Raw genomic sequence first — 25,280 nt, 5'->3', positions numbered from 1 at the left:
TTTACAATTCATGCTGTAAATTTTTACTCTATCCATATGGATCTATTAATGATCAACATTTTGACTTTGAAACCTAGCCAGTGTTAAAAGTGCAGTTCATTCCTTTCAACAGTTTCTATGATAAACCAAGTTATGATAATGCGATTTATTCATTCGTTCTCCTAGTTTTGGGCATTGCTATTTCTGAATTCTGCTACAAAAGGATGTTGCAATAAAAATCTTTGAATGTGTCTTTAATGCATGAAACTAGAGTTGAATTGTTCAATCGTTGGATATGCAAAAATTGAATTAGATTGAATATTGCTCAATTATTTCCAAATTATGTATAACAAATCATGCTTGCTCAAGCAATGGATGAATAGTGCCCTTAACTTATTATTATTATTATTATTTTCGGTACACGGGCCTCTCCCCTTTGTGGCCTCTCCCGTTGCGGAGCACAGGCTCCAGACGTGCAGGCCCAGCGGCCATGGCTCACAGGCCCAGACGCTGCGCGGCATATGGGATCCTCCCAGACTGGGGCACGAACCCGCGTCCCCTGCATCGGCAGGCGGACTCTCAACCACTGCGCCACAAGGGAAGCCCCTTTAACTTATTATTCAATCTGCTATTGCTCAGTTTTTTCTCCCTTTTCTCTCAAATCTGTTAAGTTGAATGAACACTGCACAATAAGTATATCTGCCCTTGATTATGTCAATGTTTGTTACATGTGTTAAAGAAGCTTTGCTATCCTATAAAAGTATATTTATTGCTATATCTTATGAATTGATCCTTAGTCTTTTTGAAATAGTTGCCTTTACCTACGCTAATATATGTTATCCCTGAATATCTATTTTGACTGAATTTAATGTAACCGCTAGTGCCTTCTTATGCTCAATTCTTATCCATCATTTTACTTTAAACTTATCTGCATCTTTATTTTAGAAATGCATCTCTTGTGGATTGCTTATAGTTGGTCTTGTTTTATTTTAAAACAAAAGGCAATCTCTGCCTTGTAATTAGCATGCTTAGTCCATCTATATTTAATTTAGTTACTGTTATTTGGGTACTTAACATCCAATTTTCCTATGTTTTCTCCCCTCTAAATTTATTTCTTATTCTCTATTTCAAATGTCTTGCTTTATTTTGGGATGATTGCTATTTTCAGTGCTCCATTAAATTTCCTTTATTGGCTTTTAGCTAACCTATTGGTTTGTTTGTTTATTTATATTTTATTGATTGCTCTGGGAATATAAAAAAAATCACCATTAAGAGCATTGTCTATTTGGAGTTAATGGGTAACACTTTAGGCAACATGTAAGAATCCTATAACAGCTTAATACATCTATTTCTTTCTTTATCTCTATGATATTGATAATCATTCTTTCCTTCATTGATCGTGCTGTAAGTTTCATCATTAAGCAGTTAGCAGTGATTTGTATTTTCTTTTCCTTTGAGACATGTGTTGCCCATATCTCACATAGTTACTCGTTCCTCATCACTGCCCCCAGCATTTGTTTCCTAAAATAAATCTTATTACATCACTTCTCTCCTCAAAAGTCTTGTGGATTTCTTTTTCCAATAACGTATTACTGTCTGGTCCCAATTCAATGAGTTGTCATATACAAAGCACATCGGGCAGCATCTGTATATAATGGGTGTTCAAAACATCAGTCCCTTGAGTAACTTTATCCCACGACACTTCACCTCGTATATAATTTACTCGGCCATAGTGAACCCCTCCCAGTTAACTGAACATTATTCCAAGGGCAACCATTTTTACTGCTCTATGCCCTTGTATGTGTTATTCCCTCTTATTATTATTATTCCCTCTTATTATTATTCCCTGTTATTCCCTCGTTTGAAGTAAAGGCTTCAAACGCCTTTACTCACCCTATACCCTTTTCATAGTTTCATAGGAAAGATCCACTGCCTTCCTAATTTGGAGCAGTTACTGCCTCCTCTGGATTCTTAAGTCGTTTATTTGAACGATGCTGAAACAGTGGTTTATGGGTCTTGTCATTCGTAAATTTGCAACACCCAAAAAAGTGTTGCATGCATTAAGGTCTGTAAGTGATTTCTGAAATCACAGCATGGCAATAACACAGAAATTTATTTATGGAACTGAATAAGTCCTGGTTAGCCTTTAGAAGTGGTTCCAGGGGGTTCATTTATAAAATATATATTTACCCTTTAAATATAGGCATGCCTACAGCTGGCACTGTAAACAATTCTGCTGGCAAGAGAAACATAGTACTATCAGGGAAAAAATGAGTTTAAGATGTAATTTTGATTGTGTATGGTCGACTAAGATGCCGTGTGGCAGGTATTTAAAAAGTCTTTGCTTGACATTTTATACCAGAAATCCGAATATCTTATAAATGACTTTCTCTAATGTTCTTCCAAAGACAGTTCCCAGACTGTGTGTTAGAAATTGTGAGTGGATAATCCTCAACCCAGGTGACACACTGGGACCTGGGGGATCTCAAGAGAGCAGGAGATGAAGAGGTGTCTCAGGTGTGTTTAAATTGTAAACACTTCAGTAGTCTTTAAGAGCACTTTAATCCATCCTTCTTAGAGAACTGCCAGCACATTTAGGTTAACCCTGGGTCTTATTTTTAGCTTATTGAGAAATGTAACTTCCAGATGTGCTATTGGTTGTGCCAGAATTTTGCAGTCAACACATTTACAGGTGGTACAAAGTGCAGAAATGTGACTAACAGTTTAAATGTCAAACTAAGAGTTTTAGCATAATATGTACATTGTACTTAAAAAAAAGTCATTCAGTACTAAAAGTCATTCAGTACTAAAAGTCTTATCTGGAAAACATCAGTTCTTTATTGTAATCCACATGCCCAGGTCCCAGTCTGTTCCCCAGAATTAGTGATTTTTACTACTTTATTTTGATCCCTCTGTTTTAGGCAGTATGTTAATGATTTTTTTTCTTACATTATCAATTTTAGACAGTATATATCTTTTGGCTTTTAATCTATCAGCTAAAGGATTTCTCTCACTTACAAAATCATTCTCATCTCTGTTTTCCTCATCCACCTAAAATTCCACTCCATTACATTATTTGATTTTATGCTATTACCACTTTACATTATTAGCATTTTGAATATCACAGTCTATGCTGACCCAAGTGGTCTAGTATGATTATTTCCTTTTTTGTATAATTTTTGTTTTTCCTTTAATTAACAATGACTCAATCTAAAAATTTTTTTCTTCCTTTTGTATATAGCTGTCACTAAAATACTCTGAGAGAACTGTCAATCACCTAGAAATTACTGTCCACAAGTTTAAACATTTTAAACGCTTTGTCAGTGCTGTGTTGTCTTGTAGCAATTCTCTCACAATGGATGCCACCCTTTTAATATGACTTGGTCTCTGGACCTTGCCTTTAATGTCCAATATGTCTCCAAATTATCAAAATAGCAAGTTAATGTGATCACTTGCTGCATTGCAGTATTTCTTCTGGGATCTGAACTGGAATGTGGATAGGCTTCCGTTCTTCCTGTGCTCAGTTCCATTACCTCCTAGAGGCCTAACTTTCAGACTCGGTCAGAATTATTGGGCCTACGGAGCATGCCTTCGATAATTTCCCCAGAGACCTGAAATGTTATGGAACCCTCCCAAACTAGTGAGAGTCATGTCCTTATTGAAAAAAACTTCAATCCCATTATCAAGCTATTAATAAAAATGACAAAAGGCTATTATAATTATTGTTTCTACTTTAGATTGACACTGAGCTCCTCTTTAGCATAATCCTTCTATCATTTGGAAATCCACAAAGCTGCATCAGAGTCTAAACGATTTTTAACTTGATTGATGAGTAGATCATTTTAGACAGAATCAAATGCCTTTTTTTACAGTTAATTTCACTGGCATCTATTGATTTTTCTGAATAATATGGAACTGGAGGAAAATAGTCAAAATGTAATGCATACTGTTTGCTGCGAATAATGCAAATACACGCAATGATTGACGACTTATTTATCCAAAGGTAGACATTTTGAAACATGCCCTCAGTAGTATGGTTGAAAAAAAAAATCTACTGGTATATGTAAGAAAACAAGGATATCATTTTATTTAATATTTAGTAAATTTGAAATATGTTCAAAACTCCAAAGCAAAAAAAAGACCAGTCTCTCATCTCAGTAAAGGTCAGGTATGAAATAACATGTGTGGATTTTTAACAATGCAATTATAGTATAATCTTAAAACATCTAGCAAGATGATACTTGCAAACATTCACGTAGTTTGAAAGCATAGGGACAAGGTTTTTGTTGCTATTTAGAAGTTGTATGATAGCTCTTCAAAGTGTATAGTATTAAAGATAGTAGAAACCTATAGCTTATTCCATTTTAATCCATGCCTCTTTAGTTAAAGCTAATAGTTCCTCTTCTTTCAGTTACTGATGATTGAGACTTTATTTTAGATTTATTTTAAAAATAATTTTCTTTAACTAGATCTCAGTCCCTAATAAAGTCATGAAGAGACAAACCTTAAGAGTCCTTAAGCCAATATTTTGTCACTAACTAATAAAATATTTCTCAGAACATATCAGATTTTGAGCAATAATGAATAATAGTGATTTTTTTTTTATTGTGGTCTCATTTGAGCAGAAATGTTTGTCTGATTTATGTAAGTCCCTCCATGGAGTTTTCCAGGTCCCTGGGGCTTTAACAGTCTAAGGATACTTGTCAGTGTGTTTATGCCACATCTATAAATTGAGCACCCGCATTCAAATATGTCAAAGCTTTGTTTATTCATTCAGTTATTTTCAGCCATTCATTGATTTACTTGCAGATTAATTTTTCCAAGGCAGAGCTTTGGACAATAGGGAAGTAAGCTTTCTTGTTTCCTCCCTAGGTAAGAGACAGGAAGTCTTCTTTAAGGAATAGGGCTAGATTCTTCCAAATTCCTATCTTGAAAACGCTTTGGTCAGTTCTACTTAACATTTTGATGTTGTACCTCATGCCTCTGTTGATAGACTCTTCCTACTTTACTTGCTTTCCACATATGGGAAGCTGACCTGTTTTGATAGTATCAAGGCTCTTCCCTGACTCCTGCCCTCTTTTTGTGTTTGGTCAAGGGCAAACAGTGTCAACAACTAAATGGGGAAAGGAGAGTGAGGTCAGTGTGATCGATTGTAACCCTGCATCCCCCTCTGCAAAACTGCCTTTCTCTAGCTGGCTGCCTCTGTAGCAGAATATCTCACCACCTGTCAGATGGTCCTTTCCACACAACTCTCTCCATTTCTGGGTCCAGGTAACACAGCCATCAGGCACAGAGTTACTAACAGCCCAACTGACCAACCCAGGGTACCCCAAGATCCTGTGTGAGTTTGCCACCGTATGTCCAAATCTACAAAATCAACCCTTTTAGTAAAATCTCCTCAAAGTCTCTTAATTTGAGTATGCCATATATTTCTTGTTTAGACTCTGACTGACTCAAGAATCCTAAAGCCTGGAATTTATTAATACAGAAGTGCATATGTTTTTTATTTTGTTTTATCTGGTGAAGCATCACTCTCTGTGTGTGTGTATGTGTGTGTGTGTGTGTGTGTGTGTGTGTGTGTATGTAGGTGTGTAAGCTGCAAGAGAGTGAGGACATTCTCTACCACCAAACTGACAGAAATTTACTACCTTTATATGCACTCTGAGTATCAGTGGCAACATAGGTAACTGGAGCATAGAAAGAAAAGGTTGTATTATCTGTTTCCTAACTATGAAGAGTATAGAGCAGAGTCAGAGCCTGTGGACCAATGGGCTAATTTACATAAATAAATGAGAACATGGCCAAATCCATCTTAAATTTTGGGGAATGAGTGATTCCTTATTCAATTGATTTGGGCTTTCCTTTAGGGGTAGGTAATTAAATTATTCAGAAAACTTCTTGTAATTGCTGCTGTGTTAGAAATTGGCTGACACTGTTATAGTTAATTTTAATGACCAAAGGCCAGATAAATAAAATATTTGGCTCACAAATTGCTAGGTAAATTACAATTCATAGACTAAAGATGCATAAAGAGAGGGCTATAGTTGAATCAAGATCAGTCGAGTGGGCAATTGAAAGAAAAGACAGGAACATGGAAAAAACAAAAACTAATGGATGAGAGTTGTTCAAGTCACCCTACAAAGCCCAACATCTCTAAGGCAGTTCCCTGACTTTGTGAGATACACAGGTACACAATTAGGCTGTAGGAGATCCAGACTTATATGAGGAACCTCTACTAATAATCCTGAAGTCTACATTTTACTGAGCCAGGTCAGAACAACCTTCTGCAGATAGAAATGGTTTCTTCGGTACCAGGTGCAGATAAACTAATCCAATTTTTATTAAGCTCTGCCTTAATCCCAATATTATTCTTCCCCGTGTCATTTTAACTTTTACCAGGCTTCTTCCACGAAGAGTTTACTGTAGCAATGATTCTATTTGCCTATGTAAAATTTTTCTATTTTCTCCTTCAAGGGAGATTTATAGAAAATTTCAGAATTTATTTTATAGAAGTAAGTCTACAAAAGAATTATACAGAGGGCTTTCTTTAAGTTTCAGTATGTGAGGCAAAGAAATATCGGCACACGATGTATTATTAACAGTGGCTTCTGACTCTCAGTTATTAACAGTGGCTTCTGACTCTCAGAAGGAATATAAAGTTGAAAGACCTAGTAAGATTTAGTAGCAGGTCAAGATGAAGTGGAAAATATCAGTTTGCTCAGAACTGTATGTTAAAAATAGTAGTAATTATAGCTGAAATGAACTGACTGCTTGTTTGAGAAAGGCATAGGCATTGTTCAAAGGACTTTCTCTGTACTAATGCAGACTTTTTAATACATTTTCCATTCTAGTAACATACTAACCTGAGTACAGTGTCATTTTAAAAAAAATAAAACAAAGTAGGTAAAGATTCCTCAGTCCACATTTTCCCATGGATGTAATAATTGGCATCCATTTGGAATTAAAAAAAAACCCAGCTATTTCTGATATTTTCTATGTCATATACACACATTTTTATATATGTTGAAATATTGTGATGTCTCTTTTGGCATGTATAGACATTGTTTTTTCCTCTAAAATCATGTGGGCTATTGTTGACATTTCTACTTTCAAATTCCATGAAAATCCACCTGAGATTTTCATTATTTATTAACATGTTGTATTACTCAATTTATTCAGCTTTCCTTTTTGTGTGTTAAATACAGAGAGAGATAGAAAGAGAGGGAAGGAGAGAAATAATAATTCTCATGTTAAGGTATTGAAAACTTCCTGTTTGGCTTATAAAAGAGAATGAACACATTTTTAGAAAATTCTCTTTTATTCTGAGACATAATATCATGGTGGTTTAGAATGTGGACTGGAAGTGTAAATATTCTTAAATTCAGGTTGTAATTCTGCCCCTAAACTGGCTACTTATTAATATTTGTTTTATATTAACTGCTTTATGAAATGAAGGCAAATATGTTATAAACCAGTCATTTTTTGAACATAATATGTTATAATACAGTTAGAATAAAAAGAGCTTGTAAATGTCACTATTTTTATCACCATTCTGAGAAGAGTTAGTTTAGGTGACTTTTTAATCAGAAAAAAATTAAGTAGACAAACATTTACATTAGATAATCACGTAAGCTTTCTAATAAAAATAGAAAACTTTCTATTTTACTTTCAAAACTTCCTGGGGCCATGATACAAAATGAAAACTTTAACATCTCAGATAGAAAGTACAGTAAAACCATCCCAAATGCTTCATTTCATGTATCCATAAAGATAATTAAAAGATGAGGGAATGGGACTTTGCTACTGTTTATATTTATAAAATAGATAAATCAAGATGCATCAAAGAAACAAAGTTAAATCATGAAAACAATATGATGATCAACTTGTTAATGTAAAAAAAAGAATTATATTTATAAAAATGATTTTTAAACAGCAGATTCAGCATTCACAAGGCTTTTAAAATAATTAAACCATTATAAGATTATATATGTTTGTGGGCCATGTTAAAAAAATGCAAAAAAACACTTATAGAGTCATTTGTCATTTTTACTGAATATTGAAAAAATATTATTATATGTGATTTATGGTAACCATTGTGATTCTGGAGATGGCATGCTCAAATGGATATAAAAATTCACTTTGATAAGAAAAATTACTATACAATAAACAAAACAATGGCTTTTATCTGAGAGATACAGCTCTTCTGCATAAGAATGAGGTGGCGTATTGGAATTTCTTATTTTTGTAAAATTGTGCAAAGTACAAAAAAGATTGGGATTTTCCTAACCCATCAGACGTATCGTAGCTGGTTAAAAAATAAGCCTCTCCAGGGATAGAAGATATAAAACCTTTTAAACTAGCAAGCTTATAATCCTTCTAAGTATTCATGCAGTGCTTAAATTCCCATTTACTTGTTTATTGTGAAAATAAGTCTTGAAAATTTCTAAACTCTCATTTAATGATATAATTTTGTGATTTTATTTCTATGCCAACTACTTCTCACTAGAAAGTACATGTTTAATTTGGATTTAAAGTGTAATAAAGCATGGTTTTACAAATAAATAAAGAGTTAATATAAGTGGGGATCAGTTAATACGAGTTTGAAATTAAGTAACAGAAAAGACAACTTAAATTGTTATGAAAGACTAGGATAATTCTTGGCTCATACAAATTCAATTTTTATATAAAATAGATGTCAGAAGATTCAGAAGTGGTCTAAGAGCCTTTCTGACTCTTATTATCTCTGTGTAGTGATCCTTTCTTACTATGACTGATGTCCTTGTGGTAATGGGATCACTGCAGTAAAATTCAGGGCAACATGCTTCCTCATTAAGTCCTGCCAGATGATAATGATGCTTCCTGAAGTCTAGAAAAGATAAGGCACCTTCCTTTCCAGAAGATGCAAACGTGTGTCTCTTCACATATCACTGGCCCAAGTAGGTAGACCACATGATTTTTTTGCTCAAATATTGTAACAAGGGTTATGAAACTATCCTGATGCATTTTATCATGACTTAGTCCTGGAAATAGATGCAGAGTCATGTTATTTTAGAACTCATGTGGTGCATGGGAAAAGCATGAATAATGGAATAAGACAGAGCTCTGTTTGGAGGAAAGAAGGGGAAGGAAGAGTTGATTTTGGAGAAGCAACCAAAATGCTATACAATATTCAACAAAAAGGTAGCTTGTTAAAATAATACATCTGACAGAAGCAAAACATATAAGCAAAACATCTCCACTTATAAGATGATATTATGGTTATATTTATATAGCTAAATTAGTGGTGGCAACCTAATGGTGAAGATCACCATAAACCTCTACATAATCTTCCAATGCACTTTATACATCACATTAAACTATACAAAAAGTCATGCCTTCAGAAAAATTAGGAGATAGAATCTTATAAACCTTAATATTCTGGTAAGTTGAAAAATAAACTTCTATTTCTAGCAGAGAAAACACTTGAGATCATGTGGCAAGTCTTTGTGGAGAGCTAGGGAATCAAAATAAAATACAGATAAAAAAATAAACAAATATAAACAACAGCAACAACAAAGCTGTATGGAAAAGAGAAGACCTAGTGATACATGGACACAAGTGGACAGTTTTGGGAGGGCGATGCTTCTGAAGGAGAGCAGATATAAAGGAAGCCGGAGGTGAGCCCTGAAACAAGATGATGAAAAAAAAAAAAAGAAAACAGGAGAGGGAAGTTCATGGTCCTGAAGGACAAGATGTGAGCAAAAGGTATTGGGTGAGCAGTAAGTGCATTTAATTGCAGATTTAATGACTCCAATATAGCAGGGACAAAAGCAGAAAAATAACATAAGTGTTTTACGTACTTTTACAATAGAAATAATGCAACTAAAAAATGGGAGAGGAGCAAAGTGGGCTATAAGGAAGGAGAATAGACACATTAATAGTATAGTCAGTAGGTGGGAGTGAAAGAAATATTTACCACCGACACAGTGTTAATAAAAGATTAAATAAGGAAGTAGGGAAGTAAGGGCATCAGAAAGGTACAAGCTCAAAGCTAATCACTAGAACAAAACTGGAACATCTTTAAATTCTAAAACAATTTATAAAGAACAAAGAAAACACATCACATAATGAAACACAACAAGCATAATATGCATAGAATAATAAGACAGAGCAGACATCAAACTGATCGATTTTATCCATAAATGCGAATGACATTTTACCACCGTTTAAAATATCTTTTCAGGGCTTCCCTGGTGGTGCAGTGGTTGAGAGTTCGCCTGCCGATGCAGGGGATACGGGTTCGTGCCCCGGTCTGGGAAGAACCCACATGCCGCGGAGCAGCTAGGCCTGTGAGCCATGGCCGCTGACTGCGCGTCCGGAGCCTGTGCTCTGCAACGGGAGAGGCCACAACAGTGAGAGGCCCGTGTACCGCAAAAAAAAAAAAAAAAAAATATATATATATATATATATATATATATATATGTATGAAGCACAAACATTTAACGCAAAATAATTCAAATGGCTAAAAATAAAGCATGATCAAAGTCATGACAGGAAAATCAAAATGAAAGAAAAGCAGGACTTGTGATCTTCATATCAAACTAATTAAAATGGAAGCCAAAAATCATGTAAAGAGCCAAAGAAAGACATGTTTTAATGTTAAAGCCACAATTTAAAAAGAAGCTATAAACAGGAATATGCAAGCATCAGATAACACAGCTACTTTAAAAATCAGAAACTGCTGTAGATTCAAGGAGCTGTAGATGGAAATACACTAATAAAGATGTTTTAATATTGTAAGCTATTAAGCCAAAAATATCAGCATAAAACAAATAAAATTAACAAAATGTAAATGGAGGTAGAAGACCTAACTACATTTTGGTAAGGCGGATTGTACATGCATATGCCAAACGGTATATCTCAGTAAGACAGACTGTGCCTTCTATTTATGTGTGTTTTGAGCATTCACAATAATTGCTCATATATAGGGTTATAAAGAGATCATGAGTAAATTCCATACAGTATACTAGAAATATTAAAAAAAAAATCTCTAAAATCAATGCATTAAAATTAAACATCTAATAAAACTCATAAACCGAAAGGTCATTTTATGTCAATTTATCCTGGTAGGTAAAGCAAATAAAATATATTACGTTAACATATTTCTGATTAGGATAAGAAAGCATTCATTCATTTGAAGGATCTTTTAGTGAATTCAAAGAGAAATTTTTTGAATGGTGGTCCCTTCTTAAAGACCACTGAAAAATTATGTAAATTTTAAACGTGCATGAAATGCCCATTTGAAAAATGAACACAACAAATACTGATAATATAACAAAATTTAACACAGTATCCAGCACTTTTATGTGAATTAAGATCACAGGATTCAAGCATGTTGTTTCTGGTGATTTAATAACAATACAGAAATACAGTTTGTCTCACCTAGAGGAATAGGGTGCAGCTAAGGACAAGTACAAGATATTAACATTAGAGGAATATGAGTAAAAGGTATATGAGAACTTTCTGTACTAGTTTTGAGACTCTTCTTTAAGTCAAAAATTATTTCATAATAGTTTTAAAGAGTTTAAAATTAATATTTTTAGTATGTTTGTAACATAGATATTACTATCATAGCAATTTATTAAAACCAATTCTAATTTTTTTAGAATTTAAAAACAAAAAGAATTTAAATCTTCTATTATATTAAACAGCTCATACTTGAAATGGGATATATAAACTAAAATTACAGAATTTGTTAAAAATCATAGTGCTAAAGACAAAACATTTCACTATTTATGGAGTATATTTGAAGCAATGGAATCATATCTAAAACCTAAACACAAACAAAAATAAGAAAATAAATGAGTAAAAAATGAATTCAAATACAATCTCAAAAACAACAAAAAAGAATGTACAAAGATGGAAATAAATATAAAACCAGATGGGGAGGGATAAATTAGAAGCTTGGGATTAGCAGATACAAAGTACTATATATAAAATAGATAAACAACAGGGTCTATTGTATAGCACAGGGAAGAATAGTCAATATCCTGTAATAAACTATCATGGAAAAATAATATGAAAAAGAATATCAGGATCACTTTGCTGTACACCAGAAACTAACACAACATTGTAAATCAACCCTACTTCAAAAAAATCTAGAAATTTATGAGATAGGAGATTTAAAAAAGGAACTAATTAATATATGTCTTATTTTTGATAAAAATAATGGAAAGACAATTCACTATCTAATTTAACAAATGAAAAAAGGATAGGGTACACATGTAAAAAAATAAGATAGGACAAGAAGAAATAATTATTGAAGTAAAATATAATAAAAACTAAGAGAATCCTTTGAAATCTTTATGGAAATAAATTTGAAAACAAAAACCAAATAATACAATATAATTTACTAAATTTGACCTGTTAAAAATAAAAAGCTGAAAGAGATCAATTTTTGTAGATGAAAAATAGTTATTAAAAAACTGTACCTCATTAAAGCACCAGTCTCAGAGAGTTTGGTCTTCAAAGATCACAGGCCCAATGCTCAATATATTGTTGTAGAACACATAAAATGAAGAAAAATGTTCAAATTATTTTCACGACACAAAGAAAACATTAACACCTAAATCTGGTAAGACAATACAAAGAAATAAATCCACAGGCCAATTCCAATCACTGTTACATAAGCCCATCTATATAAATGGTCTACTACTCAGTCTATTCACATTTTTAAATTCTTTCATATAATCTTATTTTCTCTGTGAATGCTCTCTGTATAGAATAATTTCTATATGTTTTATAGTTTTTAATGCTATTGAGAATTTTTTTTCCTTTTATATGACTTAAACTAATTGGTTATGAAGGTTCAAGAGCAATGAGATTTTCTTTTTAAATTGATCTTAAATCTGCTGAACGGGAAACTGGCTCAGATATCACAGGTGAACTTCTTTCTTGTTTTTGTTGGTTTTCACATGCAGATGTTCATATAATCAGAGACCAAGGGAACACCAGGATGAAACATGAAACAAAACACATATATATTTCACAGTAGACAAAAGCTTCTCAACTAGGGACTATTTTCTGTCCCAGCTCCACCCAGGGAACATTTAGCAGTGTGCAGAGACATTTTTGGTCAACACAAAAGTGTTTTGGGGGTTATATATAGGATACCTATATACTATACGTATACTTATAATGCATATATAACCAAATAAAATTTCATTTAGAGAGCACAATGATTATACTTAGTCCTTAATTTCATACAAATATAATTTCAAATGTGCTTTATTTCTTTTGAGTATTTTAAGTAGAAAATACAGGGAAATAGTGAAAAGAAACTTTGGTACTTATATGAAGGGGAATTTGGCAATGTTCAATAAAAATACATACCTTACCGTTTGACCCAGAGAATGCACTTATAGGAACCAACAAGTGACAACAACTTATAGGTGAACACACCTCCAAAACTACATAAGAGCATTTGAAAAGATTACTCAGTGCAGTATTATTTTTAATAACAAAAGATTAGAAACCACCACTGGTCCTTCAGTAGAGAACATATGGGCTGATTGTGGAGCTACAAAAATAATAAGGCAAATCTCTGTGGGTGAGATATGTATATATACACATAAAATGAAGGGGGTAAAGGAAAGGGTTGCAGAACAGTATTACACAATGCTACATTTTGAGTATGAAAAATGGAAAATAGGAATATGTGTATGTGTGGGTCTATGTGTGCCTATGTGTGTTAGATAGTGTTGCACAAATAAGTGTAGTAGGAGATAGGCTAAAATCAATACAGATTGCGACCAAGGAGAAGTAAACACTGTTCTCTAATGCAGCCTAGAAACAGTGGCACTCCAAAAGCCCTGAGTGCTCCTGCTGTCCAGATCGTTTTTTCTATATACTAAATGAAACAAGGCATTCTAGAAAAATGATTCCAGACCTGCAGCAGGAAAATGACAAGGTGTGCCTAAGACATCCTATTTTCCATAAGCAAGACAGTATTCAAAGACCAGTCGAATTTTGTCAAGAATACAGATTGAAACAATTCCTTGTAGCTGATTCATTACAATTTGAGCTTCACAAAGATTCTAAAGCATCAAACAAGTAAAAAACCCATCAGCCCATAATGGTAATAATAACAAAACATTGCAAAATGTCATGGAAATGTTAATCTTGTAGATTCAACAAGGATATTAAAATCTACCTAAACCTATGAACTAGTTTTTCACATGATAAGCTGATGTAATTAAATGACTGTAATGATTTAAAAGCCAGAGGAAGAATAAAATTAATGTTTATCACCAAATATTTATCAATGTATCCACCTCTTAACTTTTTCTATAGGGATGGATTATGGCGTAAACATATTTCTTAGACGTAAATTCATCTGATGCTGATGGTCATGGATCACTGTCTGGTTAACTCCATTTTTTGGCCTACAATTCAGTTACAGTCATGTCATTATAGGCAGCATAGCTGTGTTGCTCATCCTTTATAAAATTTTCAGTTTAAGAGAAATTATTAGTTTATCATTCCTTTGAATTATACAGTAAATAGCTAGTGACTTTTTGAAATTTTTAATTCAAACACTTTTTTACATCAATAGTGATGATATATTAATGAGATCAAAACTTACATAACACACAGTGTAGGCCTGTTTTTCTAAGTGTTTTGTAAGAATTGTCACTTACTTCTTGCAACAGACTCTGGGGTATCTTAAAAATAACCACCAAATTATAGTTAATTTCTTCATTTTCCCTTTAAACATCATAAACATGCATTATCTGAATCAGTGGAAGAACAAAGAAGCCATAATATTAGTGATGAGTTTAGCTCAGAATATTTTCCTAGAGTATACAAAAATTAGAACAGCCAAGAATGGCATTTTATATAATGCAGTAATAAGAAAAAGTACAATTTCATTTATATTTGTGTAATAAAAACTAAAATGATGATTTCAATGTAAAATTGTGTCTTATTGATGCCATAAATACATTTAATGAAACTGTACTTAAAAGTTATTATGGTTAGAATTAGAAAATTCAAAACATGAATTTCATAAGTAAAATAATCATGGTCTGCTATAGAGTACAAATAAAGACAATTTGCCATGATCAATTAAAATTAATTAAAAAGAAAATTCTGAATCAGTAACACAACAAATATTCATAATGAAATAATTTAGAAAGTATTCAAAGAATGTTGATATATATAAAATAAAAAAAATTTCAAAATTCCATCAGGATTTTTAACACTCTCTGTTTATTAGTTAAAAAGCAATCAATTGTTTGGAGAATATTAAGTATTTAATACAAGTTCCATGAAAGAACTATATGAAAAATATTAATATAGTCATAGATTTATTATCTACTTTGTGGCAAAGCACATATCTACTTGATGAGAAAATAGCTTGGAAGATACAATAATTGACAAATCTTCAACTCTGTCAAGGATAAGTGCTGTTTCGGATTACTTAAAATGTAAACTTCAAAGTTTAGATGATATATTGGGTTTTCATTTTCTTGAGGCCCTGGAAGGAACATTTGAAATAATATATAAGAAATTATGGACAGTGCTCAAGGACAATGGTTTCACTAAAAAATCTTAATGCATTTGTTTACATAAAATGACAGTGTAATGTTAAGTGCAAAAACCTGGAGCTCTGGCCAAATTTTTAGAAAATTACAGAGTGAAGGTCTCATTTTATCTCTAGGTTAGTCTCTTTATCTGTGGAGGGTAAATAAAAGATACAAATCAATTAAATCACATTAAGTCTCTTATCGGTGTATTTTATGCTTTTTAATCTTCACCAGAAAAGCTCAAAGAGATTTTAATAATATATTTAAAAAGTTGGCTTTAAAAGTATAGAAACTTGGGGGTGGGGCACTGGGTGAGGTAGGTGAGGAAAATTAAGAGGTACAGACTTCTGACTATAAAATAAATAAGGGGATAAATAATAAATATATTATATCAAAGGGATGTAATATACAGCATAGGGATTACAGTAAATACTATTGTAATAACCTTGGTGACAGCATACTTATGGTGAGCAATTCATAAGGTATATAAATGTCCAATTACTATGTTATATACTTGAATATAATATATAATATTGTATGTCAACTACATGTCAATAAAAAAATGAAACTTTTTAAAAAAAGTATAAAAAAGTATAAAAGTATAAAAATTAGAAAAGACAGTTTGATAGGCAGCTTTTTGGTACTAGGATATTTAAAGCAGAGTGGAATTTTATTATTTGAAATATTTGTTTTATTTTTATTTATTTATTTATTTATTTTGCGGTACGTGGGCCTCTCACTGTTGTGGCCTCTCCCGTTGCGGAGCACTGGCTCTGGACACGCAGCCTCAGCGGCCATGGCTCACGGGCCCAGCCGCTCCGCGGCGTGTGGGATCTTCCCAGACAGGGGCAGGAACCCGTGTCCCCTGCATTGGCAGGCAGACTCTCAACCACTGCGCCACCAGGGAAGCCCTATCTGAAATATTCATTGTTATAGGAATAGGGTTAAGGAAGTATTTGAATATTTGACCAAAATAAAGATTAAATTTCTTTTGATACATTTTTTATATTACAAAAGATGGAAACAGCTATTTAGCATTACAAGAAATAGATATTTGACTAATTCAAGCTGGGATATTCATTGAACATAAAGAAGTGATTGAACATATAAGAACTGAATAAAGAAACCTGTGAAAGAGGAGAAATTATGAAAGAAAGTAAGAGTTACACTATTCCCTCAGACTCTAAAATTGACAATTTCCAAGGCAAAACTCTTAGATTGTGTAATAAACTATATGAAATAATCTTGGTTCTTTGATGGCAAAAGTGATAAATAGAATGAAAATCTTTTAACTTTATTCATTCCTGGAATTTAATCAGAGGATGTTCATAAATCTTTGTGGATTGATTGTGCATAGGAATTGATAAAAGTAAAACAGCTTTTAACAATAAAATTTTAACAAATTTCATAATTTTTATAAAGGATATTGAATATAAAAATTGTTACAAAAATTGATAAGTAGATTAGACTAACATGCATGAGGAGTTAATTTTTTTCTGAATTGGAGTACATATAAAGTACCTAGCTGACTATTTTTAGAGTTATCTCTAAGGTATTCAGGCATTACTAACTTTGTACAGATGACATTAAAAGACAGAAAAAAAAGAGTTGGTATGATCCCCACCAAATAAGTTTAATTATTTCTTTTAGTTCCAGCTTGAGCTAATAGTATTAGTTTATATAGAATATGATGAATTTCAATTTTGACTGTACTTACAAGTGAATTCATTTATTTATTAGAGAAAACCATAACTTATTTTGGCCAAACCTTATGCATTCATTATTGAGGACAAACTTGTGAGGCAATGGATATTCAAACAAGACACTCACAATATACCAAAAAAAAAAAGTATATTACATATGTATGATTTGATTTGCAGCGTGAGGTTTTCTCTCTCTCTCTCTATATATATGTATGTGTGTGTATATATATATATATATATATATCTATCTTAGCTTTTTACTATTTAGTATTCTATCAGCTTTTTACTATTTAGTATTCTATCACCCTGTACACAACATCTTATGCTCTATTTTTAAAATAAAATTTCAAAAATAATATTTAAGTGCAATGTTTCAGCATTATGTTTACCATCACTATTCAATATGTCCTATTGCACAAGCCTTTGCATTTATAAATGTATAAATTTCTAATATATAAAGAATAATACATAATTTATACATTTTGCATGTATCATTTCTAATGATATTTAGGAATAAAACTTTAAAATAAATATATAATGCATTTTCATACACATATATTGATGACTATAAATTTTATCAGAGTATTCTAAGATGGAAATTGTTTTATTAAAAATTATATCTTAATAAGTGTATACTTTAGTTATAACAAATAAACTAGATTTATCTCAACTTTGGCACCATTGATATTTGGCGCTGGATAATTCTTTGTTGTAGGAAGTTGTGCTGTGCATTGTAGAACATTCAGCAGTGTCCCTGGCCTCCATCCACTAGACGTCAAGAACACCCTCCAGCTGTGACAACCAAAAGTGGCTCTAGATATTTTCAAATGTTGCCTGTTCAGCCAAATCACACTGGTTGAGAAACACTGGAACATATGTTAAGAGTATATATTCTTTCAAAATGTATTTAGATTTATCTTATGAGATATACTATCTATATATCCACTTTCATTTGTAGTATTGATTTTGAATATTAGTACTCAGAAAGACCCATCACTGTTGTTCTCGTCTGTCCAGGCTGCTATAATAAAGTACCATAGACTGGCTTATAAACAATATAAATGTATTGCTTATAGTTCTGGAGGTTAGAATCTGAGAGCAGGGTGCCTGCATAGTCGGGTTCTGATGAGAGTCCTCTGTGGTTTCAGTATGCTGTCTTTTCCCTGTGTCCTTGCATGGCAGAAGGAAACAAGGGAGCTCTCTGGAGTCTCTTTTATAAGGGCACTAATCCCATTTGTGAGGGCTCCATCCTCAGTACCTCATCGAAATCTAATTATAAACCACACCTCCAAACACTATCACTTGGGGGATTAGTTTTCAACATATGAATTAAGGGGAGAGGAGAGAAGCACAAACGTTGAGTCTATAACAACTGTCAAATATTTTATAACTATAGAACAACTACCAAATGTTTAAAGGACATGTATTACAAAGCCTGATCTATCTATCTATCATCTATCTATCTATCTATCTATCTATCTATCTATCTATCATCTATCTATCTATATATATATTTTTTACTTTTACCTAATAAAATTACATCTAGGGTCCACTAATCCAAGTTTTAAGGCCAAAATCTATTCCTATCAGGTCTAGACAGTGTTCTAAGAAGCTCACACTCTCAGTCCTTCCTTTATAAGCTTAGGTGTTTGCCTAGTTGTACCTATTCTTATACACCTCTTGCTCTTAAATAGATTCTATTCCTAAAACACACAAAAAAATCATGATACCCTATTTATAAAACCTTTTCTCTTTAACTATCTGGGAATTATACCACTGTTCCCACTCTTTTATAATCTCTATGTTCATTACAATAATTTTGTCTTGTGCAAGTTTTATCTTGAATTGTTCACATTTTCATCACTCACATGTCTTAAATGTAGTCATATCTCAATAAATATTTGTTGAATAACTTCTAAGTGATCAGTCACCTCTGTCAAAAGCTTTGCATGAATTCCTAACTAAGCCAAAAATGGAATGGCCTAATTCTGGTTTCCAAACAGCCTAAATTCATTTGGAGCATTCTGCCTTGTGCACGGTTTGCCTTGTGTGGCCACAGGGAACTACTGAATGTACCTTATATGTGCTCAGCCCAGACTGGCTTAACAACATTTTTTAAAAGAAAAATGAAATCTATCATTAAATATATTGTAAAGCAGTTGACAAAAAAAAAGATAAACTTTAGCCATCAAATATGATTGTTTTTGGTGAAGATTTTGACATGCCATTGATTGGTGTGTCTCTCTTATTGAATCTTATCTCTCTTCCCAGATGTATCATGGAAAAATACTACAGCCTTCTGCCAAATGGCCATATGACATTGATGTGAGGTTGTTTTCGACAGGAAAATTCACGTTCCCCAGTTACTGAGTAGAATTGTTCTAAAATACAATTTAAATGTCTATGTTAAACACGATTTTATAAGCTAAAAGTGAAGGGATGAAAAAAGATATTCCATGCAAATAATAAACAAAAGAGAGCAAGGGTTTCTATAGTTGCTTTAGACAAACTAGACTTTAAGAACAAACTTATCACAAGAGACAAAGAAGGTCATTATATAATCATAAAAGGATCAGTTATCAGGAAGATATAGCAATTATATATATTACAACACTAGAGCGCCTAAATATAAAATACAAACACTCACAGATCTGAAGGAAAAGACAGATAGCAGTACAATAATAGTAGAAGACTTCAATACCCTACTTTCAATAATGGTAAGAATATCCAGACAGAAAATCAATAAGGAAGCAGCATATTTGAACAGCACTATAGTCCAAATAGACCCAACAGACTAATACAGAGCTTTCCATTCAATAGCAGCAGAATACATATTCTTAAGGACACTTGGAATAATTCTCCAGTATAGATCACATGTTAAGTCACAAAACAAATCTTAATAAATGTAAGAAGACTGAAATCATACCAAATATCTTTTCTGACCACAGTGGAATGAAATTAGAAATCAATAATAGAAGGAAAACTAGAAAATTCACAAATATGTGAAAATTAAACAGTTCACTCTTGAACAACAAGCGGGTCAAAAAAAGAACTTAAAAGTGAAATTAGAAAATATTGACATATTTATTTTCCAAGTCCTTTCTTATTTTCCCTTTATTCAAAAGTGGATTATCAGATATACTAATATTATTTTCTACTATAAAAGTTGTACATGATCAATAGATAATTTTGATGATACTTTAAATATAAATTAACAGATGACCAGTTATTATAGCATATAAATATCAAAGAGATTCATTAGGCCAATATCAGTGGGAAGCACTGTTTTTGCATTATGTCTTTTAATCTTTATACAATCTCATGACATATACATTGCTATTTTGTCGTTTTATGACTAAGTAAATTCACAGAGATTAAGTAATTTGCCCAATATCTCTAGCTCACAGGGGACAAAACTATCATTTATGTCACAGTTTCCCAGTCCAAAAGCCTGGAAAGCTTAGCATATATGGAGAAAAGCCTGCTGGTGGCCCACAGCTTCCTTTACTGCCTGCAAATAAATGCTCTTTTTTGCTACAGAAATAAAACTGAGGCTTCTGAAATGAAACAAGTAATTTTGTTGCTTCTTAAAACATAGAGCTCTTTTAAAATCTCCAATTTTTTTATGGTAACTACTGAATATTCAAGTGTTCCTAAGTCTTTAAAAGAATTTATGAGTATCATTTATATAAAATATTGTTTGAAATATAATACTCAAATATAATCATGTAAAATAGTGTCATCACTTTTATTAACTTTACAGATAACCAGTTTTTATAAAATGATTCCCACATAGTAAAAAAAATTTAAATTGTTGCAGATTTCAAAAATGTAATGAAAGAGAGAATAATTTTCAGTACTTATGCAAGGGAAGAACAGATGCAGGCAAATAGGAAAGTAAATATTCTATACTGATGAAGTGAAACTTTGCATAATGACATAAAAAGTCATTTATATTTGCTTTTAATAAAATTTAAATTCTTACTTTCATTGATTTTTAATATTTTACTTAGATTTTAATTAAAATGTTTATTTAGTTGATTAACAATCTTTTATATTAGGTAAGGCAATGAATGTATATATTTCATTCAATGTATATATTAAAGAAGTATGTTAGGATTTTGTAGGATTTTATAGCCTATAAAAGCAAAAAATAACTCTTCAGGTACTCAAGTGATGCATGTAACTAGAAAACAGTGGCTGAACTGAAAAGTTTGAGTCGTAGTGAATAACAAAAACAATCATTGAAAAAAGTCAGTGAATGTGGAGGGGAGAGATGGTCAATCCATTTTGGCACATAATAAGTTACTTTGATAAATAAGATCCCTTCTATGTTGCTAATTTTTCTAACAAATTATGAACACGTCACCTAAAATTTTAAGATCCAAACCTGCTACAAAACTTATTCAAATATAGTTTTACAGACCACAGTTTGCCAAAGTATATCCAAAGGAATCTTGTTCTGCTAGATAATATTTAAGACAAACAAAGCAAAACAAACCAAAAACCAACCAAAAGAATACAAAATGTCTGGGATCATGTATACTTGGAAAAGACAAAATGTTTTCTCTCTTATGGAAAATTATAAATTATTATAGCATCATACAATTCTCAAAAGTTCTACAGTAGTAAAATTATGTCAACTTTGTTAGAAAACCCATAAAAGTAGACCTTCCATTGACTACAGGAGAGGAGTATCCCAGGAACGTAGCACTATGATTAGCTGTCTTCACTTCTCACTTATAAATTCTCCACTTTTAACATCATGACTAAAATTTCTTTGAGTGCTTTTTAGTTTTGCTTTTATCCTGAGAAGAAAAACTCAATACATATTTTTTAAATATGGAATTTTCTAACAAATAAATATAAGCCTATACATTTTGTTCTGCTCATGGATTTGACCATCTGACAAAACATTTTTCATATCAAATTTTCACGGTCATTAATTCAATCCCTGAGAGGACTTACAACACCTATATTCCATTTCTATAAAAAAAAAAACATTCATTATTGGTATTTGGTGCACATGTCTTTGGATACATATGCATACTTCAATTTCAAAGGTTATGTATTGCATGTATACAATTTAATCTACTAAAAAGGTATTGCTATACAAATCTCATTCTATTTATATTCTTCACTGAACAGTATGTTTTTTTGTTTTGTTTTGTTTTTTGCTGTATGCAGGCCTCTCACTGTTGTGGCCTCTCCTGTTGTGGAGCACAGGCTCCAGACGCGCAGGCTCAGGGGCCAAGGCTCACGGGCCCAGCCACTCCGCGGCATGTGGGATCTTCACGGACCGGGGCACTAACCCGTGTCCCCTGCAACGGCAGGTGGACTCTCAACCACTGCGCCACCAGGGAAGCCCTGAACAATATGTTTTATAATATGTTTGGGACTATGTAGTTACAGACATAGGCTTCTATATGCTGTATAAAATATATCATAATGATTATCAATGGAGTTTTACTTATTTATTCCCCTTGTATTGGTCACTGTTAGGTCTATTTGACGGCTAGCACAATCACTAATTTAAGAAATACAGATTCAGACATCTAACAACTGTGTCATAATATACATTTAATTTTTATAAATATTTAATTTTTATTAACGTAACCTTAATTGTATACTTTGTTCTTTATTTAGTGTCTCTCTGTCTCTTTGTCTCTGTCTCCCTGTTTGATATTAACATAAATTCATATAACTTCATATTTTTAAAGGATGAGGTTTTAAAGGAACATGTAGTGCAACAGTCAACCAAAGTATCTGCCTTTTTGGGCAACAGACTAAGTATCTATCATGCCCCTGTGTGGACACTGGGCTAAGAATTACATTACCTGTGTTGTAATGTGTTTAACAGAATGGCACACATGGAAAATAAGTAATAGGAGTGTGGCTTTTGTGAGTATCTATGTAATAAGGATTTGTAATTACATTACATAGCACCAAATAGTCTTTCTCTTATCTTATTTAATTCTGTCCTAAAAGAAATCTAATATATAGCTATATCTTCTATTGTTTGCCATAGATCCATGATAAATTTAAAAAAAATTCATATAGGAAATATATGGTGCTTAATTTGTTATGTGTCAATCAAAACGTTGCTGACTCTTTGGTTGATGTTAGATGTTTAGAATTTGTTTGGTTGACGTTAAAATTTTTAAATTGTAGTGTCAAGTCAACATTGAAATCAGCTTGAAGATACTACGCAATAGTTCACCTATAACTGATAAATTTAAGCATGATTTTTTTTCACACACATTCAAAAAAAATTATTCAACTTGCCCAATGACATTTGCTATCTTCCCTAAGCACTTTTAATTTTGTTCATATATTGGGTTTCATCCTTGTCTACTATATATTGTGAAGGACATAGAAAAACAATATTACACTCTGATCTTCTGTAGATTTCTTGCTGTGTCTTGTTCACTCTTTTCTCTGAGGCAATTTTCTTGCATTCAGATTTAGTGTATTACATTTTTTATGTTCTCTTTCTTTTAGCATTTGCTGCCCCTACTGCTTTTGTGACTCTTTATTTGTCTGTGTACATATTCACTACTCTATTTAGTTTTGTTTTTTTTTTCCTTCTTGAGTGTATCTGTTATTTAAATACCACTTTCCCCTGATGGCTGCTATCTCACTTTAGTTTCTGACAGCTGGGGCTGTGCCTTTAGGTTATATGCTCCAGCCATCAGTTTAGATTTCTCCCGGGCTATTCTGCCTCTTTGTGATTTCCCGAATGGGTTACATCCTGCTTGGCTGCTGTCGAGTTCTGCCTTCTGTGTGTTTGTTTTAAGGCTCATTGGATTTTACTCATAAATGAGGTTTGTTTTTCTGTTGTAAGGGAATTCATACCCTTTTTCCCCTTTTTGTATTGCTACTGTCCCTGTATCTGCAGACAATCATTTCATAAATATTTATATTTTTACAAAAGTTTTCAAATATTTTTACAGCTTTATATTGTTTTAAGTTACATTTGTTTTCTTTAGAACAAATGTTAGTGCATAGACAGTGCTGTATTACACTGAAAATTGCTATAGGAATAAAGATAAAAGCAAATATGAAGCAAGATTTTCATTGTCCAAATGATAAACATGAAAGGGTGAACATTATTTCAAGTAAATGACTTTATCATTTTAATTATTTATACTTTATTTTAAAATAGACTCTTTATAAGCTGTTTCATCTTACATGATTTTTATCTCATTGTGTACATAGTTATAAATCAAATAATGCTACAAGTTTATCATTAAAAAAAGCACTCCCTATCTCCCAGGCACCATCTCCCAAATTACCAAAAACTTTATATATGCATATAAAGTTTTTTTCAAAATAATATGCTCATACCAATATTTATATATAAGTTTTAGAATTTACACAGTAATTATTGGCTAAAGAGCATTAGGGTTAAATCTTATACACAAATCTCCATTATAGATGCTCCTTTTTCTTAAGCTAATCATATACTATATAATTCTCTCTCTCTTCTATATATAGACACATATACAGTTAGCTGAGTTATAAAATGCTTGTATGAGTAGAACAATATAAACAATATTTTCATATAAACCACACATTGTACCACATTTATACTTCTTTTTATGTAAAATATTTGGTCTCTTTTCTGCATTTTATCATTGCCTTATGTTTATTTTATTTATTTAGTTTCCTATATGGCTTTGATTATATCACAACCAGACTCTTTAACTGAAGTCTAAACCTCTTTCAATATGGCCTTACACTCTGGTAATCTAACACAATTGTCTATAAATGCTTCCAAACCTATAGCTCCACTGACATTTTTTAATGTAGTAATAAATGTCATGGGCTATACATTGCCAGTTGGATGGAGGATTGGACTATTTATTGAAGATGTTTGGCTATATTTTAACAATTTAATTATTGTTTAAGCATGATGATTATTGATTTAAATAGCTTAAGTCATTTTGGTTGAATGAGCTAGCTTCTCTTCACTAGATGTGATGACTTAGCTATCGGTTCACCTACTTTGCTATTTTTAGAACAAAGAATA

This window comes from Orcinus orca, chromosome 3 (assembly GCF_937001465.1).
Source record: "Orcinus orca chromosome 3, mOrcOrc1.1, whole genome shotgun sequence".
Lineage (NCBI taxonomy): Eukaryota > Metazoa > Chordata > Mammalia > Artiodactyla > Delphinidae > Orcinus > Orcinus orca.
The sequence above is the reverse complement of the archived record's forward strand: the minus strand, read 5'-3'. Positions refer to the sequence as shown.